We start from the raw sequence: 21,151 nt of genomic DNA, 5'->3' as shown, positions 1-21,151 counted from the left end.
TCCAGCCAGTCATGGCTGGATAGCAGTTTGGAACAGAAATTTGCTCAAAGAAACTCAGAGCTCAAAACACAAATCCATGGAGCTCTGAAATCCGAGAGAAAATTTACCATGATCCCCAGCTGCTCCGAGAAATCAAAGGACACTAGTGTTACAGAATCCTGAGGTGTCACTTTTCTGCCTGAAACCTCTGGCTGGTGGAGCGTTTACCTGTGTTTTGCTCGGGCCCACTGGGTTAGTTCTGTCCACTCAGCTCATGCTAGTGGTCTGGATCCCACACCTGCCAAGGGCGAGCTGGGTACAGAGCAGTGAGGGGTGTGTGAGCAAGCGAGCATGGGATCTGGCCACTGCACACAGCCAAGCATGCCAGCTGCAGTGGGGTGGGCAGCTCCAGGCACAGGTGCCAGCTCCCTGTGAGGCTGCAGCTGGACCAGGCCGACTGCAAACAGCTTCCACTGTGGGTATCAGGGAATGCAGTGGCACCCAGAAGCTTGGAGATGCAGGACCTGCAGAGCCCCAAAGAAGGTGTCACAGCCCTGGCTGGGGGAGCTCCTAGGTCTGTGTTCCCTGAAGGGACACAGCTCTTCTCTCCTTCTCTCTTCTCTTCTTCTTGCCTGCAATTTGGCAAGCAAGGAGCGCGTTTCAGCCCTGTTTATGTTACACCTCTTTCAGCCCTGCTAGTTGGCAGGTCCCGAGTTCTTGTCCTGAGTCCAGGAAAAATGAGGTATGTGGACAGGTAGAAGGTGAGCAAGGTGAAGAGGTGCTTTATTGAGCCACAGGACAGCTCAGAGGAGATCTGCAGTGGTAGCTCCTTTCTGCAGGCAGGTCATCCCAACGTCTGTTCAGCTCTCATCAGCTGAGAGGAGACGCACGGTGGGTAGCTGTGTCCATAGTGCCCAGGCCGTTCGAGCTGAGGAGGGCCTTCCGGCCACTGCTGAGCCACTCTTAGCCCCACCTCAGCCTCCCTCCTGTGCTTGCCAGTGCCCAAAGTCTGGAGGGGGCCGAGGTGGCAGGGGGCTGGCATGTCAGCACTGCCCTGAGCTTGCACAAACTGGGCCGGGTTGTGACTGTGCCCGGGTTTGGCCTCAACTTGGATCCGAATTTGGAGTGGGCTCTGGAAGCAGAGAGACGCCAGGTGGCAGGACCAGGTACAACTGAGCCTGCAGGGCAGGGGGGCTTGCTGGGCCTCTGAGAGAGCGGAGATGCCCGGGTTTGCAGTCATGGCTGGATGGCTGCAGCTGTGCCTGGGAGGGTGGGGCTCCTGCCTGATAATTTAGAAGGGGCAGGTCTCCCACCCATTCCTGGCTCCCACCAGCTTTGAGGAGCGCACAGTCCCAGCCACTCCTCCCCACTGCAGCCAGTGTCTCCATAGCAACTGCTCCACGTGGGCCATTGCTGCCATCACAAACGGGTCCTTTCAGGTTCCTTCCTTATACCTCAGCACTCTGGGGGTCATTAGAAGCCTTAGCAACACTGCTCACCACAGTATAGCTCCAGAGGCCCTAGCAGTCCTGCTCCCACAGATCCCACTTCTGACACCATCTATTAAAAGAAAATCTCAGCTGAATTAAATTTAAAGGAACTTAATTGAGCAATGAATGATTCACGAATAGGGCAGCCCCCAGAATCACAGCAGATTCAGTGAGACTCCAGCACAGACACATGGTGGAAGATTTATAGACAATAAAGGGAACATGATGTACAGAAATCTGAAGTGAGGAGTGACGTCTAGAAGCAACTGGGTCCATTACAGTTCTCAGCAGTGAGGTCCAGAAACAACTGGACTGGTTACAGTGCTCAGCATTTGCCTTATTTGAACACAGCTGAACACTCAGCAGTGTGTGAGTGGCAGAAGTTTGGCTGTTGGGATTGGCCAGGACTCAGCTACTGCTTTAGGCACATACTCCTAAGTTAGGTTTTCAGTCTTTCTACCTATTAAGTTAGGTTGCAGTTTGTCCACAGGGACTCAAATCTAGAAGTACAGAGTCCTTCCCAGGCCATATTTAGTTCACTGTAACAGTTCCTATTATGACCTCACTGACAGTTCTTTTTCTCTGAATTCTCCTTTCTTCTCAACAGCTTATCCAAATGTTCCACTGGTCCCTGTTCATCTTGCCCTGCAGTTCTCCTTGACTGATTCAGCCCTTTGTGGTTTGCAGTCCTATTTCTCTACAGCTTGGACCTCTTCAGTCTTTCCATCAGAGGTTTAACTCTCTGTTGAATGCTTCTTTGTAGCTATCCAAATTTACCTTAAGCTCAAAAAATTCGAAGTGAAAGCCACATCCTCTTCTCTTCCCTTATGTGTATGGCATTACTACCATGCAGCCAGTGACCCAAAATGGGATTTCTTCTGGCCTTTTCTTGCTTAGATTCAGGCTCATCTGGTGTCAAGCCTTGTTACTTTTGTTTCCGTGTTCTTTTATTTTTATTTTTTTTCTTTTGAGACAGAGTTTCGCTCTTGTTGCCCAGGCTAGAGTGCAGTGGTGTGATCTCAGCTCACTGCAGCCTCCACCTCCTGGGTTCAAGCAATTCTCCTGCCTCAGCTCCTGAGTAGCTGGTATTACAGGCATGTGCCACCACGCCTGGCTAATTTTGTATTTTTAGTAGAGATGGGGTTTCTCTGTTTTGATCAGGGTGGTCTCGAACTCCCGACCTCAGGTGATCCACGTGCCTCGGCCTCCCAAAGTGCTGGGATTACAGGCATGAGCCACCGTGCCTGGCCTGCTTGTTGTTTTCATCTCATCCTGATTTCCGAATACAGGAGAGAAGCTGAGTTGGTGTTCACTAACAAGCACAGAAGCTTTGTTATATTTACAGTGTCATTCTTGGCAAAACCTGAAGGGTGTGTTTGTGGGGTGATGAGGTTCAGTCACCTGTGACCTGTGCATCTGGCCAGCACTGTGGTGACATCCTTAGGAATCCATGGGGAGAGAGAAAGCATTCAGGAGTTAGTGGGTCACGTTTGACAAGGGCCAATAAAGAAATATGCAAAGACAAAAAACAAGAAGAACACTGTCATATTTTCTACCTTTTGTTTATATAAATTTATGTCAATGATTTTAGCTTATGTTAATATGCAATGTATACAATATGCTAACATTTACAATATATGTTTATAGTTTAAACATTTCTGTCATATTTTCAGATTCTTTAAAGATTATATTACGCTTCCTATTTCAGATAGCTGCTTAAAATAAGTAAGGAAAAACGGATGTGTGCATCAGTTTCAACTGTTTATGGACTAAAACTAGTTGATTTCTTGGTTAAGAACAAAAAGTGACAACCTAATTAACTGAAAATTTTAAGTGGGCAGTTATAGTTTTAGCTTTAACGTAAAATATTAACTATGTTCCATTCTTGCATTTTTAACCTAATACTCAATATAAATCGCCACATGCCATGTTTCAGATCAAGGTTTTACTTGTGATCTCTCATGAGTTTTTCAAGGTTTTAATTATCTGCAATGTAACAATGTACCAGTAACCTTACTGGCTTAAACCAGGAATTTATTCTTTTTACATGTCACAATTTTCTGGGTCAAGACACTGGACAGGGCAGTGTGGGTTGGCTGCTTCATGATGTCCCTGGTCTCATCTGGAAGGACTCTAGTGGCTGGGGACGTGAAGCAGACACCCCGAAGGACTCTAGTGGCTGGGGACATGGAGCGGGCACCGAGCCCTCTCTTTGTGGCCAGCACGGACTTCCTCCCAGTCTGGCAGTGTCAGGTAGTCAGGTTTGTCTGGCTTCTCCCAGGGTGTGTGTCCAAGAGGCCCAGGCAGAAGCTGTAAGGTCTCTCATGATCATCCCTCAGAAGTTCCAGAGCATCTCTCCTGCCACACTGTCCAGTCGTACTCATCACTGAGACCAGCCATGATTCAAGGGGGGAGGGTGATTAGATTCCACCTCTTGATGAGAAGCATAGTAGGAACCTGCAGCAGTCTTTACTACACCACAGTTTGTCCTCTGGCCACAAACTATCAACGTTTCTCCCACATGCAAATTATGCTTTGCCCCTCTCAAGAGTCCCAGAATGGTTTTCCTTATGGCACTGGCTGGTAGCCCAACTGAATCCTGAATCAGGTTGTGGTGGCCTGTCACCTGCACCCACACACACTCAGCCGCAGTGAGGACTGAATCAGGTTGTGGTGGCCTGTCGTCTGCCCCTGATGCACTCAGCCACAGTGAGGACTGAATCAGGTTGTTGTGACCTATCATCTGTGCCCACACACTCAGCCGCAGTGAGGGGACTGGTGTGAAAACAGTCGGCATTTCCCTTTAGAAGCTGTTGGTGGGAGGCAGGAGGGAGGTGCTGCCCTGCAGGCCCCGTCTAACAGTTGGTCATTCCCATAGGGTGCCTGTTACAGTTCTGTGATTAGTGCCCAGTCCGGGTCCCTGAGCACGGCGCCCAGTCCTAGTCCCTGAGAACGGCGTTTGTGTCCTTTTACTCCTCCCTCTGGGCTTTTGTCATTCTTCATGTTCTTTTTCCTTCAGTGCCTGGGTTGCCGTTGACCAACTTTCTCTGCCTTTTTCTTATGGTCAATAGGGTATTCAATGGCTTCTTTTTAATTTTTTTTCCTTTTCTTTATTTTTTTCTTTGGCCTTTTGAGACAAGAAATTATTTCTTTATATTTTCTCTAAATTTTGTTTGAAAACTGAACTTCCTTCTTTAGATCATGTCCCTCTCCTGTCATATTTATTCAGTGACAGTTAGGGTAGGCTGGTAGCACTTTCCATGTTCTTCCCAGATGTCTCCTTAGGCAGATCTCTGAGATGGTGCAGTGCCCTTTCAGTTTCCATGTTGTGGCCGTAGTTTTCTCACAGTCCCTCAGCACATAACTCTCAGGCCTTTTCCCCAGTTTCCAATGACATTTTCTCACCGTCCTTCAGGCCCTGACCAAGAGTCTTGATGCCCTTCCAGGTTGCATGAATGGTCTCCTTGAGGCCCAGTTACAGGTCAGCCTCACAGTCGTGGCACATATTGTAGCTTCTGATTACCACAGCAGCTCATTTCCAGCTACCATATTCTGTTCCAGTTATCTATTCTGAAGAAACCATCCCGAAAACTTGGCAGCTTAAAACAACTCATTATTACTTGTTTTTTGGCTTAGAGAGTCTTAGTGGCCAGCTCATCTCACTCACAGTTGCAGCCAAGCTGGATTGTGTGAAAGCACAGCGGGGTGGTGTGCAGGGTGGCTCACTAGTGGTTGGGAGTGGATGTTGCTGAAGGCTCACTAGTGGTTGGGAGTCGGTGCTGCTGGAGGGTCAGTGGGGGATGTCAACGCGTGTAGCTAGTCATGGACTGGCCGTGTGGTTTCCATCATGAGGTCTCAGGGGAGTGGGATTTCCTGCCTGGTGACTGGCTTTCTCCTGGATAAGTGTTCTGTTTTCTCAGCCTGGCTTCTGAAGTCCCCAAATACCACCTTTGTCACCTTCTTTTGGCCAAACAAGTCAGTAGTCTGGGCAAGGTTTAAGGGGAATTGGTTCTCACAGAGAGAGGAGCAGGAAAGAAGTTGTCACCTTTAGTCTACCAGAAATATGATTTTTATAACAAGTTTGTTCCAAATACATTCCAGTTCCCCTTGTGAATACTTTTTTGACTCACAGGGTATTTCAAAGTTTATTACTTGGTTTTCAGACATTTGAGGCTTTTCTGGATATCAATTTGTTGTTGGTTTCTAATTTAATTTCAGGTGTTCGGGCAACATACTTTGTATACTATTTCATGCTTGAACATTTTCTCAATTGATCGACATACAGTCTATCTTGGTACTGCCAAGTACCATTTGGGTCAAGATTTTGTCATTTAGATCCGTATTTTTCCTATATTTTTATCTGGTTGTTCCGTCAGTTACTGAGAGAGCAGTATTAATTCACCAGCTATAATTTTGGATTGTCAATTTCCTTCTTTTGTTCTGTTGTTTTTGATTCACATAATTTGAGGCTCTGTGTGTGTGTGTACTTTGTGTGCACTTTGAGGCACAATTTATAATTGTAACATCATCCTCTCTGATTCTTTTATTTTTATGAAATTACCTTGTTTATTTCTGTTGTTATATTTTGTTCTGGAGCCTCTTTCATCTAGTGTTAACATCTCCGTTGAAGCTTTTTATGATTAGTGTCTGGATAGCATATTTTTATGATTAGTGTCTGCATAGCATATTTTTTCTCATACTTTGTGTCTTTGTATTTAAATTGTGTCTCTGTGGATGCCATATTGTTGGGTCTTGCTTTCCTCTCAGGTCTGGCAGTCTCTGTCTTAAGTAGAGTATTTGTCCAGTTACATTGTAACTAATAATTGCTAAGGTTGGATTTAGGTCTGCCATTTTTCTACTTATTTTCTATTTGTTTGTTTATTTTTTTTTAAGACAGGGTCTTGCTCTGTCACCGAGACTGTAGTGCAATGGTGCAATGTTGGCTCACTGCAACCTCTGCCTCCCAGGCCCAACCAATCCTCACTGGATCCCACTGAGTAGCTGGGACTACAGGCGCATGGAAACACACTTGGCTAATTTTTATATTTTTTGTAGAGATAGGGTTTTGCCATGTTGCACAGGCTGGTCTTGAACTCCTGAGCTCAAGCAATCTATCCACCTTGGACTCCCAAAGTGTTCGGATTACAGGCATGAGCCACCATGTCTGGCCTTCGTCTGTGTTTTGATCTTCTATATATTCTTTCCTAACTTCTTTTGGGTTAAATATTTCTAAATATTCCAGTTTGATGAATATTTTGGCTTTTTGAAATAATTTTTTATAGGCTGGGCATGGTGGCTTATGCTTGTAATCTCAGCTCTGTGGGAGGCCAAGGGAGGTGGATTGCTTGAGCCCAGGAGGTTGAGACCAGCCTGGGCATCATGGTAAAACCCTCTCTACAAAAAAACCAAACCAAAATTTAGCCTGACATCTTGGTGTGCACCTGTAGTCCCAACTCTTCGGGAGGCTGAGGTGGGAGGGTTGCTTGAGCCTGGGAGGTTGAGGCTGCAATGAGCTGTGATCATGCCATTGCACTCCTGCCAGGGCAACAGAATAAGACCCTGTGTCAAAAAAGATCATTTTTTATAAATAATTTATTATTTAGAATTTTGGTAACAAACACATACCTTAAAATTTACCGTCATAACCAGTTGTAAGTATACAGTTTTGTAGAGTTAAGAATATTTACGGTGTTGTGTAGCAGATTTATAGATTTTTTTTTTATCTTGGAAAACTCTATACCCATTCAACAACTATTAATTTCCCCCTCCTTCCACCTCCTGGCAAGTACTATTCTACTTTGTGTTTCTAAAAATTTGGCTTATATACCTAGGGTTATATAATATTTGTTGTTTTGTAAGTAGGTTCCATGTTATGTGTCAGATGTGTCACGATTTTCTTCCTTTCTATGGCTGAATAATATTTCTTCATATATATTATATATATTACATATATATTATATACATACATTATATATATGATATATATATATATCATATATATCATATATATATATGCTTTTGTTTATCCACCTATTCCTGGAAGGACGTTTTGGTTTCTTCCACCTTGTGGCTGTGTAATGCTGCTGTGAACATAGGGGTGCACATATCTGTTTGAGGTCCTGCTACTAGTTATTCTGTCTCTGTAGTAGTTGGATGGCTGGATCATATGGTCATTTTATTTTATTTTTTTTGAGGAGCCAGTTCATATTTCCACCAACAGTGTTCAAGGGTTTCAGTTTCACCGGCGCTTGTTACTTTCTGTTGGGTTTGAAGTGATGTCCCATTGTGGTTTCTTTTTGCATTTCTCTAATGACTAGTGATGTTACACATCTTCTCATATATCTCATGTATCTGTTGGCTATTTGTATATCATCTTTGCATCTTTGGATAAATGTTCTTTGTCCATTTTTTAATCACTTTATTTTGTTGTTGGGTTGTAGCGGGGTTTTTTGTCATGATCATTCATTTATCTCACAGTTCATTCTCATTACTTGGGCCAGGGTCATGATGATTCATTATCTCTCAGTTCATCCTCATTACGTTGGGCAAACAGTCATGCTGCAGGGTATAGATTATGTTATTCTGTTACTTTCAGGTAGAATTGGGGTCTAGGTTATAATTGTTTCTAAGTTTAGATTCTGAATGAGAATCAGCAGAGGTAGACCACCGCTGCTGGGGCCTGGGGATTGCTGGGAAAAAGGCAGGAAACAAATACAGACCTGACCATGGAGGGTTTGTGTTTCATGGCTCCCATCTGGGTACCCAAGGAACCTACATGTAGCTCGTGTATGGAAAGCCTACACTGCCCACTCAAAGCAATTGAGGATGGAACAGTCTTGGGGCTGGAGCTCATTATTTGGAATGATAACCACATCTGCACAGAGAGGACCTGATAAGATGTTGTCCTTCCATGTATATCTGGGAATCCTGTGTAGGATCTCTCTGTAAGGACAGGGGCAGTGTTGGCTCCTTGGCCTCTAGTTAGCCTCACGAGTAGTCTAGTAAAGGCTTTGCCAACTTGTCACCATCTGTGGATATTCTGGCCAGCTCTTGTTTTCACCCTACTGACTTCTTCAGACACTAGGCTTTTGCTTTAGACCATTCATGGTTTTTCTTCCTCTTCAAATCAGTAATCAATAAATCCTCTTCAAATCAATAAATTTCCACTCCTTTAGGAAACGCTGATCTTCTGGTCATGCCAAGGTTTAATTAACTGGTTTAATTGTTTTTCTGTTTTCTTGGTTTCTTTTTCCTTCTTCCTGGGGGTTTCTAGTAATTTTAGTTTGATGTCTCACTTTCTCCATTTTTTATTTCTTAGTTTTCTTCTGTGATTATTTTCACTGCAGCTGCAGGGCCTAATCCTGGGTTGGCAGAGAACTAGCACTTACTCTGCCCTAATTGGAATCCGGGAGAGATAGGAGGTACCCTTGTGTGAAAATGTGTTTGCTCCTCTCTGCTTCTGGTAGTCTCTCTGTAGGAGTACTTTACGTATTCTGAATGTTCACTTCTTATGAGATACATGATGTGCAACTATAGGTTGAATGTCTCTGATCCAAAAATCTGAAATCCCAAATGCTCCAAAGTCTGAAACTTTTTGAGTGCCAACATGACACTCAAAGGAAATGCTTATTGGAGCATCGCAGACTCAGGTGTTTGAATTCGAGATGCTCAACCAGTAAGAATAATGCAAATATTACAAAATCTGAAACACATCCCAAGCATTTCAAATAAGGGACACTCAACTGGTATTTTCTTTTATTCTACAGTTTGCCTTTTACCCTGTTGGTTGTGACCTTTGTGGTACAGAAGTTTTTAGGTTTGATATATTTTTGCTTTTACTGCCTGAGCTTTTAATGTCATATCCTAAAAATTATTGACAAATTCATCGTCATAAAGCATTTTCCAAATTTGTTTTCCCTAGGAGTTTGATAGTTCTAGTTTTACATTTAGGTTTATAATTCACTTTGAATTAATTTTAACGTGGTGTAAGGTAAGAGTCCAACTTCATTGTTTTGCATGTGGATATACAATTTTCCCAACACCATTTGTTGAAGAAACTGTCCTTCGCCATTGAGTGGTCTTGGCATCCTTGTGGAAGATCATCAGACCATATATGCCAGGGTTGGTTTCTGAGGTCTCTGTTGTGTTGGTCCATAAGTGTGTCAGTATGTCTTTATGCCATGACCACATTTTTTTTTTTTTGGCTTATTGCAGTTTTGTAATTGTTTTGAGACCTTTAATTTTGTCCTGTTTCAAGATTGATTTGCCTATTCATGGGCCCTGGAGATTCCATATGAATTTTAGGATAGGTTTTTCTGTTTATCAAAAATGTCATTGGAATCTTTATAAGGATTGTATTGAATCTAGGTCACTTCGAGTAGTGTTGACATCATTCCAAGATGAAATCAGCTAATCTGCAAACCCAGCCTTTCTTTTCATTTATTTGTGTTTAATTTCTTTCAACAGTGTTTTGTAGTTTTCTGTGTTCAAATCTTTTGCCCTTTTGGTTAAGCTTATTTTTAATTTTTATAATGCTGTTGTAAATGTAATACTTTTTTTTTTTTTTTTTTGAGATGGAGTCTTGCTCTGTCTCCCAGGCTGGAGTGCAGTGGCACTATCTCAGCTCACTGCAACCTGCGCCTTCTTTATTCAAGCAATTCTCCAACCTCAGCCTCTCAACTACCTGGGATCACAGGTGCGCGCCAGCACGCCCAGCTAATTTTTTGGTATTTTTAGTAGAGACAGGGTGTCTCCATGTGGACCAGGCAAGTCTTGAACTTGTGACCTCAGGTGATCTGCCCGCCTCGGCCTCCCAAACTGCTGGGATTGCAGGCATGAACCACTGCACCCGGCCAAATGTCATTCTTTTTAAAAATTTCTTTTCTTTTGTTTTATCTTTCTTTTCTTTCTCTCTCTTTCTTTCCTTTCTTTCTTTTCTTTGAGATGGCATCTCACTCAGTTTCCTAAGCTGGAGCGCAGTGGCACAATCTCAGCTGACTGCAACCTCCACCTTCCAAGTTCAAGCAATTCTCCTGCCTCCGCCTCCCAAGTAGCTGGGACTACAGGTGTCTGCCACTATGCCCAGCTAATTTTTGTATTTTTAATAGAGACAGAGTTTTACTATTTATTTAGAGATGGGTTTGGTCCAGCTGGTCACGAACTCCTGACCTCAGGTGGTCTACCCGCCTTGGCCTCCCAAAGTGCTGGGATTATAAGTGTGAGCCACTGCACCTGGCCTCTCTTTTTAAAATTTTATTTGCAGATTGTTCATTGTTAGTTTATGGAAATGCAACTGACTTGTGTGTGTTACTGTATCCTGAAACTTTGTTGAATTTCATTATTTTACCAGTATTTTGGGAATTTCAGGATTTTTACCCATTACATCCTGTTGTCTGTGAACAAAATTTTGTACTTTTTCCTTTCCAATTTGCATCCTTTTTATTACTTTCTCTTGACTAATTATTCTGAGTAGAAATTCCAGTACTGTGATGAATAGAAGTGGCAGGAAGAGATGTTGCTATCTTAGTCCTGATCCTAGAGGAAAAGATTTTAGTTTTTCACCATTGAGTATGATGTTAGCTGTGAGCTCTTCATGTATAATCTTTATTTACTGAGGAGTTTCCATATATTACTAATTCTTTGAGTGTTTTTATTACAAAAGGTGTTCATCTGGCTCTGGAACCAGATAAATGTTGACCTGATAGAATGGATTGGAATGTCCCCTTCTGGTTTTTGAACACTTTTGGAATATTTTGCAGAGGATTGGCATTAATTCTTCTTGAAATGTTTGGTAAAATTTTCCAGTGAAGTTATGTGGACCTGGAATTTTCTTTTTGGTGGGGTTTTTGATTACTGGTTGAATCTTCTTACTAGTTACAGGTCTCTTTGGATTTTTTATTTCTCCATGATGCAGTATGGTGTTTTGTGTTTCTAGGAATTTATAAATTTATTCTAGGTTGCACAGTTTTGTGGCATATGCTTGCTCACATTAGTCTCTTGTAATCTTTTTCATTTCTGTGGCATCTGTTGTACTGTCACCTCTTTTATTTATGATTTTAGTATTTGAGATTTCTCTTTTTTTCTTAATATAGCTGTGAGTTTTAAAATTTTTATTGATCTTTAAAAAAACAAACTCAGTGTTTTTTTTCCTTTTTTTCTGGTCTTATTCTGCTTATCTCTGCTCTAATCTGTTATTTTCTTCCTTTTGCTTGGTTTGTCATAAGTTTTTTTTTCCCCCTTTAGGTGTAATGTTAGGTTATTGATTTGAGATCTTTCTTCTTTTTAATTTAAGCACCTGCAGCTATAAGCTTCCCTTTAGCAAGGGTTTGAGATCTTTCTTCTTTTTAATTTAAGCATCTGCAGCTGTAAGCTTCCCTTTAGCATGGGTTTGAGATCTTTCTTCTTTTTAATTTAAGCATCTGCAGCTGTAAGCTTCCCTTTAGCACTGCCTTTGTTGCCTCCTCCTGAGTTTGGGTATGTCATGGTTTCGTTTTCATTTGCTTAAACATTTTTTGTCCTATTGTAATATAATTGTGTTGTTTTTAATAAAGGTAATTAATGAAACACATAATGAATTGTGCTTCTGTTTTTATAATATTTTAAGCATTCTTAACTAAGAAATGTAAATTTTAGAAAAAAATTCCAGGCCAGGCACAGTGGCTCACACCTGTAATCCCAGCACTTGAGGAGGCCGAGGCAGGAGGATCATCTGAGGTCAGGAGTTGGAGACCACCCTGGCCAACATGGTGAAACCCTGTCTTTAATAAAAATAGAAAAAAATATATAAAAGTTAGCTGGGTGTCATGGCGGTGGCCTGTAATCCCAGCTACTCTGGAGGCTGAGGCAGGAGAATCACTTGAATCTGGGAGGCGGAGGTTGCAGTGAGCTGAGATTGCACCACTGCACTCCAGCCTGGGTGACAGAATGAGAGTCCATCTCAAAAAAAAAAGAAAAAAGAAAAAATTTCAGACATATTTATTTGTATTTCAATTTAGAAACTATGATCTCCTAAGTGTATTGACACAGCAACCTGACATAAAGATAAAGAATAATAAGCATATAACAAAACGGAAACTTGCAAATACCTGTTTTTTATTAATTTTTAATTATATATATTTAAGAATTGCCAGGTGCAGTGGCTTACACCTGTAATCCCAGCACTTTGGGAGGCTGAGGTGGGCAGATCACATGAGGTCAGGAGTTTGAGACCAGCCTGGCCAACATGGTGAAACCTCATCTCTATTAAAAATCAAAAAATTAGCCAGGCGTGATAGCATTCATCTGTAGTCCCAGCTACTCGGGAGACTGAGGCAGGAGAATTGCTTGAACATGGGAGGCAGAGGTTGCAGTGAGCCAAGATTGCACCACTGGACTCCAGCCTGGGTGACAGAGCGAGACTCTGTCTCAAAAAAATAAAATAAAATAAAACTAAGGTGTGGTTGACATACAAAAATTACACATATTTAATATATACCTTGTGTGTGTGTGTGTGTGTGTGTGTGTGTGTGTGTGTGTGTGTGTTATGGAGGTTTTACTCTTGTTGCCCAGGCTGGAGTGCAGTGACACGATCTCAGCTAACTGCAACCTCCGCCTCCCAGGTTCAAGCAATTCTCCTGCCTCAGCCTCCTGAGTAGCTGGGATCACAGGCGTGCGCCCCCACGCCCGGCTAATTTTTGTATTTTTTTAGTAGAGACAGGGTTTCACCATGTTGGCCAGGCTGGTCTCGAACGCCTGACCTCAGATGATCTACCTGCCTTGGCCTCCCAAAGTGCTGGGATTACAGGCGTGTGACACCGAATATATACATCTTAATGAGTACAGAGATAAATATTCGCCCCAGGACTCATCACAACAAATAATGCCATAAACTTGACCATCACCCCCCATATATTTCTCATTCTCACCCTTTTTAAAAAATGAGACCGGGAGTGGTGGCTCACGCCTGTAATCCCAGCACTTTGGGAGGCCAAGGCAGGTGGATCACGAGGTCAGGAGATCAAGACCATCCTGGCTAACACAGTGAAAACCCGTTTCTACTAAAAATACAGAAAATTAGCCAGGCGTGATGGCGGGCACCTGTAGTCCCAGCTACTCGGGAGACTGAGGCAGGATAATGGTGTGAACTCGGGAGGCAGAGCTTGCAGTGAGCCGAGATCGTGCCACTGCACTCCAGCCTGGGCAACAGAGTGTGACTCCGTCTCAAAAAAAAAAAAAAATGAGATGACCATTTCACCTAAAATATACCCTCTTAAGTATTTTTTTAAGTGTACAATACAGGACGGCCATGCATCAGAGATATATGTGGGTTTGGTTCCAGACCACTGCAATAAAGTGTTATACAATTTCTTTTGGTTTCCCAGTGCATGTAAAAGTATGTTTATACTGTGCTGTATAAAGTGTGCAATAGCATATGTCTACAAAGTATGCACACTTTAATTTACAAATACTTTATTGTTAACCACTGCTAACAGTTATCTGAGCCTTCAGAAAGCTGCAGTCTTTTTGTGTGTGTGTGACAGGGTTTTACTCTGTGGCTCAGGCTGGAGTAATTGCAGCCTCAACCTCATGCTCAATCAAACCCCCACCTCAGACTCCTGACTAGCTGGGACTACAGGTGCATGCCACCATGTCCAGCTAATTTTTGTATTTTTTTTTTTTTTTTGTAGAGATGGGGTTTTGCCATGTTGCCTTGACGTCCTGGGCTCAAGCAATCCACCCACCTTGGCCTCCCAAGTTGTTGGGATGACAGGTGTGAGCCACTGCACCTGGCCAAGTTTCAGTCTTCTTGCTGATGGAGGGTCTTACCTTAATGTAAGGTGGTAGTTGCTGAGCGTTGGGGTGGCTGTGGCAATTTCTTAAAATAAGACAACATTGAAGTTTGTTGTGTCAATTGACTCTCCCTTTCACAAAAGAATTAACTGTAGCATACGATGATAGCTTTTTACCCACAGTAGAACTTTCAAAATTGGATTCAATCCTGTCAAACCTTCGTACTGCTGTACCAACAAAGTTTATGTATTATTGTAAATCATTGGGTTCAATCCTGTCAAGCCTTCCTTCTGCCGTACCAAGTTTATTCTAAATCTGTTGTCATCTCAACATTGTTTACACTGTCTTCACCACGAGTAGATTTCATCTCAAGAAACCACTTTCTTTGCTCATCCGTGGGAGCAACTCATCCTCTCACGTTTTCTCCAGAGACTGCTGCAGTCTCACCAGATCTTCAGGCCCTTTCTCTGATTCTAGTGCTCTTGTTATTTCCACCATATCTGCAGTTACTTCCTCCACAGAAGTCGTGAACCCCTGTGTCATCTGTGAGGGTTGGAATAATCTTCCCAACTTCTCTCTCTCTTTTTTTTTTTTTTTGAGATGAAGTCTTGCCTGGGCTGGAGTGCAGTGATGCGATCTCAGCTCACTGCAACCTCCACCTCCCGTGTTCAAGCAATTCTCCTGCCTCAGCCTCCCAAGTGTTTGGGATTACAGTCACCCCCGACCAGGCCCAGCTAATTTTTTGTGTGTTTTTAGTACAGACAGGATTTCACTATGTTGGCCAGGCTGGTCTCAAATTCCTGACCTCGTGATCCACGTGCCTTGGCCTCCCAAAGTGCTGGGATTACAGGCGTGAGCCACCAAGCCCGGTCCCAACTTCTCCTAATGTTGCTATTTTGATCTTCTTTTTAAAATGATTAATGTTCTCAATGGCATCTAGAATGGTGAATCCTTTCCAGTAGGTTTTCAATTATTTTGCCCAGATCCATCAAAGGAATCACTTTCTAGAAAAGCTATAGCTTTATGAAATATATTTTTTAAGTGATAAGACTTGAAAGTTGAAATTATTCTTTGATCCAAGGGCACCAGAATGAATGTTGGGTTAGTAGGCATGAAAACAATATTCAGCTCTTTATACATCTCTGTAAAAGCCCTTGAGTACCAGCGGCATTGTCAGTGAGCGGTAATACTTTGAAAGGAATCTTATTTCTTGAGCAGTAGTTGTCGACAGTGGGCTTAAGATATTCAGTAAACCATATTTGTAAACCGATAGTCTGTCATCCAGGCTTTGTTCCCATTTGTAGAGTACAGGCAGAGCTGTGTTTTATCATAATTCTTCAGGGCCCTTGGATTTTCAGAATAGTAAATCATCATTGGTTTCAAGTTAACATGACCAACTGCATTAGGCCTTAACAGAAGAGTCAGCATGTCCTTTGAAGCCTTAAAGCCAGGCATCAACTCCTCTCTAGCTGGGAACATCCTGGATGGCATCTCCTTCTAGTAGAAGGCTGTTTTGTCTCCATTGCAAATCTGTTTAGTGTAGCCATGTTAATCAATTATCTTCTACATAGCTTTCTGCAGCTTTTCCATCAGTACTTGCTGCTTTATCTTGCGCTTTTATGTTATGGAGATGACTTCTTTCCTTAAACCTCAAGAAACAAGCTCTTCTAGCTTCAGACTTTTCTTCTGCAGCTGCCTCATCTCTCTAAGTCTTCATAGAATTGAAGGGAGGCCGGGTGCGGTGGCTGTCACACCTGTAATCCTAGCACTTTGGGGGGCCAAGGCGGGCAGATCACCTGAGGTCGGGAGTTCGACACCAGTCTGACCAACGTGGAGAAACCCCGTCTCTACTAAAAATACAAAAAATTAGCCAGGCGTGGTGGTGCATGCCTGTAATCCCAGCTACTCGGGATGCTGAGGCAGGAGAATGGCTTGAACTTGGGAGGCAGAGGTTGCGATGAGCCAAGATCACACCATTGTACTCCAGCTTGGGCAAGAAGAATGAAACTCTGTCTCAAAAACAAAGAAAAAAAAGGAAACAGAGAGTTAGGCTTAGGCTTAATGGAATTTTTTTTTTATCTTCTATCTAGACCAATTAAACTTTCTTCATAACAGCAGCAAGATTGTTTAGTTTTTATCATTCATGTATTCACTGGAGCAGTACTTTAAATTTCTTTCCAGAACACTTCCTTTGCATTCACAACTTGGCTAAGTGTTTGTTGCATGAGGTCTAGCTACTGGCCTGTCTTGCTTACAGCATGCCTTCCTCACTAAGCTTAATTATTTCTTCCTTTTGGTTTAAAGTGACAGACATGCAACTCTTCTTTCACTTGAACATATAGAGGCTATTGTAGGGTTATTAATTGGCCACATTTTAATATTAATAAAAAGAAGCCTGAGAAAAAGAGAGAGAAAGAGAAATGGCCCATTGGTGGGGCAGTCGGAACAAACGCATTTGTCAATTGTTTGCTGTCTTATCCTGGTGTGATTTGTGGTTCCCAAAACAATGACAACAGTAGCATTAAAGATCACTGATTACAGATCACTATAACAGATTCAATAATAAAAAGCTTAAAATACTGTGAGAATGACCGAAATGTGACACAGAGACGTGAAGTGAGCACGTGCTGTAGGAACAATGGTGCCAGTGAGACCTGCTTATTGCAGGGTGGCCACAAACCTTCAATATGTAAAACACATGGTCACAAAACACAATAAAGCAAAGTGCAGTGAAACAAGATGTGTCTGTCTTTTGATAGACTCTGACAATCTCTATCTTTGAATTGGTACATTCATACCATTAGCATTCAAAGTGATTATTGATATCATTGGATTAATATCTACTATATTTGTTACTGTTTTCTATTCATTCTCCTCAGTCTCCATTCTTTTGTCTACCACTCTTTTTCTGCCTTTTGCAGTTTTCATTGATGATTTTAGATGACTACATTTTCCCTGTATTTCTTAGCATGTGCTTCTCTTTTTAAAACTTTTTTTTAACTAGTTGCCACAGAATTTGCAATATACATTTACAACCAATTCAAGTCCACTTTCAAATAACACTATCCCACTATCCCACAAATAAGACTACCTGCTTAACAAACAAAACACCTAATTCCTCAGTAACATTTACAACAAATTCAAGTCCACTTTCAAATAACACTATCCCACTATCCCAACAAATAAGACTACCTGCTTAACAAAGAACACACCTAATTCCTCAATATACATTTACAACCAATTCAAGTCCACTTTCAGATAACACTATCCCACTTCACGGGTGACTACCTGCTTAACAAAGAAAACACCTGATTCCTCACTCCCATCCTTCCATTCCATTCCTTGTATTAGTGTTACTCATTTCACTTGTGTATAAGCATACATAATCTATCTGTGTGTATTTGTTATTGTCTATGAACTTCTTGGTCAGATCAATTAAGAATAAATACATAGGTTTTTATTGTACCACAATTCTTTAATGCTCTTTTTTAAAAAATGTTGATCCAGGTTTCAGTTATATATCTTTTGTTTCCCTCTAAAGAATTTCATTTAACATTTCTTGCAAGACAGGTCTCCTGGCAACAAGTTTCTTGAATTTTTATTTTTCTGAGGAAGGCCTTAATTCTCCTTCACTTTTGAAGGGTGGTTTCAGTGGGTACAGAAACTTAGGTTGGTGGGTTTTTTTCTGTCAACATTTTGAATTTTTCATTTCACTGTCTTCTTGCTTTCACTCTTTCTGCAATGTTGAATGCAGTTCTTATCTTTGTGTCTCTGTAGGTAAGGTGTTTTCTGCCCCACCTCTGGTTTCTTTCAGAGTTTTCCTTTATCTTTTATTTCATATAGTTTGAAAATTATATGTCCAAGTGTAGGTTTTTGGCATTTATTCTGCCTGGTGTTCTCGGAGCTTCCTAGATCTTTGGTTTGGTGTCTGACATTAATACTGGAAGTTCTCAGACATGGTTGTTGTAGAACTTTCTTCTATTTCTTCTCCTCCTGGTATTCTCATTACTCTGTTTCACCTTTTGTAGTTGTCCCACAGCCTTGGATATCATCTTCTGTTATTTTCAGTGTTTCTTTTCTTTAGTTTTTGAAGTTTCTGATGATAAATCCTCAAGCTCAGAGATTCTTTACTCAGCTGAGTCCAGTCTACTAATAAGCCATCAGAGGTATTCTTCAGTTATTTACCACATTTTTTACCACTACATTATGTTGAAGGTTCTTACGATGTCTGTCTTTCTGATTACATTACCCATCTACACTTGAATGCTGTCTACTTCATTCATTAGGCCCTTAGCATATTCTCCAGAGGTTTAAAAAAAATTCCAAAATCATATCTTTGTCTGCTTCTGAAGCTTGCTCTGTTGACACAAATTGTATTTTTTTTTTTTTGGATTTTAGTATGCCTTGCAATTTTTTCCCTTTATTCTCATGCATGAAGCACCCACTAAAGGTGACTGCTGTTAGTATAGATTTAGTAATGCGGTGATGAGGTGACAGGGCAGGTGATGCTCTCTTAGTATCTTTAGGCTACTATAACAAAATACTTTAGACTGAGTAATTCATAAACAACAGAGATTATTGCTCACAGATCTGGAGGCTGGAAAGTCCAAGACTAAAGGGGCAGGATATTTAGTGTTTGGTGAAGGTCAACCATTCAGACACTCGCAACGACTATAGTGACAGCAGCAGTCTTCAGGAATCATATGTGAGGGAAAAACATTCAGACCACAGCAGGAGTGTTGTGGAATCCTATGTGAGGGAAAAACTTTCAAACCCTTGTAGCAGTGTTCTGCAATCCTATGTGAGGGACAAAAATTCAGAACCTCGTAGCAGTGTTCTGGAATCCTATGTGAGGAACAATCAGACCACAGCAGGAATGTTCTGGAATCCTATGTGAGGGGCAAACATTCAGACCACAGCAGGAGTGTTCTGGAATCCTATGTGAGGGACAAACATTCAGACCACAGCAGGAGTGCTCTGTAATCCTATGTGAGGGACAAACATTTCAAAACCTCGTAGCAGTGTGCTGGAATGTTATGTCAGGGGCAGACATTTAGGCCCTCTCAACAGCGTTCTAGAGTCCCATCTGCGGGACAAACATTCAGACACTCGCAGCAGTGTTCTGGAATTCTATGTGAGGGACAGACATTCAAACCCCAACAGCAGTGTTCTAGAATCCTATGTGAGGGACAGACGTTCAGACCCCAGCAGCAGTGTTCTGGAATCCTATGTGAGGTACAAACATTCAGACACCAGCAGAAGTGTTCTGGAATCCTATGTGAGGGACAAACATTCAGACCCTCGTAGCACTGTTCTGGAATCCCATGTGAGTGACAAACATTCAGACCACGGCAACAATGCTCAGGAATCCTATGTGAGGGACAAACATTCAGACCCTCGTAGCAGTGTTCTGGAATCTTATGTGAGGGACAAACATTCAAACCACAGCAGCAGTGTTCTGGAATCCTACGTGAAGGACAAACTTTCAGACCACAGCAGGAGAGTTCTGGAATCCTATGTGAGGGACAGACTTTCAGACACTCATAGCAGTGTTCTGGAATCCTATGTGAGGTACAAACATTCAGACCCTCATAGCAGTGTTCTGGAATACTATGTGAGGGACAACCATTCAGACCATGGCAGTTCTGAAATGCTATGTGAAGGACAAACATTCAGACCCTCGTAACAGTGTTCTGGAATCCTATGTGAAGGATGGACATTTAGACCCTCAAAGCAGTGTTCTGCAGTCGTAAGTGAGGAACAAAAATTCAGACCCTCGTAACAGTGTTCTGGAATCCTTTTTTGAGAGACAGACATTGAGACCCCAGCAGCAGTGGTCTGGAATCCCATGTGAGGGACAAACATTCACACCCCAGCAACAGTGTTCTGTAATCGTATGTGAGGGGCAAGCATTCAGACCCCAGCAGCAGTGTTCTGGAATCTTATGTGAGGGACAAACATTAAGACCCTCGTAGCAGTGTTCTGGAATCCTACGTGAGACACAAACATTCGTACCACAGCAGAAGTGTTCCGGAATCTTATGTGAGGGACAACCATTCAGATCATAGCAGGAGTGTTCTGGAATCCTTTGTGAGGGACAACCATTCAGACCACAGCAGGAGTGTTCTGGAATCCTATGTGAGGGACAAATATTCAGACCCTCATAGCAGTGTTCTGGAACCCTTTGTGAGGGACAAACATTCAGACCCCAGCAGGAGGGTTCTGGAATCCTGTGTGAGGGACCAACATTCAGACCCTCGTAGCAGTGTTCTGGAATGCTATGTGAAAGACAACCATTCAGACTCTCATAGCAATGTTCTGGAATCCTATGTCAGGGACATTCAGACCCCAGCCGCAGTGTTCTGGAATCCTATGTGACAGACAAACATTCAGACCACAGCAGGAGCGTTCTGGAATCCTATGTGACGGACAAACGTTCAGACCATAGCAGTACTGTTCTGCAATGCAATGTGAGGGACAAACATTCAGAGCCCAGCAGCAGTGTTCAGGAATCCTATGTGAGGGACCAACAATCAGACCCTCGTAGCAGTGTTCTGAGATCCTATGTGAGGGACAAACATTCAGAACCCAGCTGCAGTGTTCTGGAATCCTGTGTGACAGAAAAACATTCCGACCACAGCAGCAGTGTTCTGGAATCCTATGTGCAGTACAAACTTTCAGACCACAGCAGGAGAGTTCTGGAATCCTATGTGAGGGACAAACTTTCAGACCCCAGGAGCAGTGTTCTGAAATCCTATGTTAAGGGCAAGCATTTACATCCCAGCATGAATGTTCTCGAATCCTAGGTAAGGGACAAACATTCAGACCACAGCAGGAGTGTTCTCGAATCCTATGTGAGGAACAAACATTCAGACCACAGAAGCAGTGTTCTGGAATACAATGTGAGGGATGTT

At 42.4% G+C, this 21,151-nt stretch overlaps 1 protein-coding gene across 1 annotated transcript in view; it reads left to right on the top strand.

Moving 5' to 3' along the window:
* The window catches only part of LOC129139011 (tektin-1-like), a 61,400-nt gene that overhangs the window by 9,434 nt on the left and 30,815 nt on the right, over nucleotides 1-21,151 (top strand). The gene's annotated exons all lie outside the window — the stretch shown is intronic.

The sequence above is a fragment of the Pan troglodytes genome, chromosome 15 (genome assembly GCF_028858775.2).
Source record: "Pan troglodytes isolate AG18354 chromosome 15, NHGRI_mPanTro3-v2.0_pri, whole genome shotgun sequence".
NCBI lineage: Eukaryota > Metazoa > Chordata > Mammalia > Primates > Hominidae > Pan > Pan troglodytes.
The sequence above is the reverse complement of the archived record's forward strand: the minus strand, read 5'-3'. Positions and strand labels throughout refer to the sequence as shown.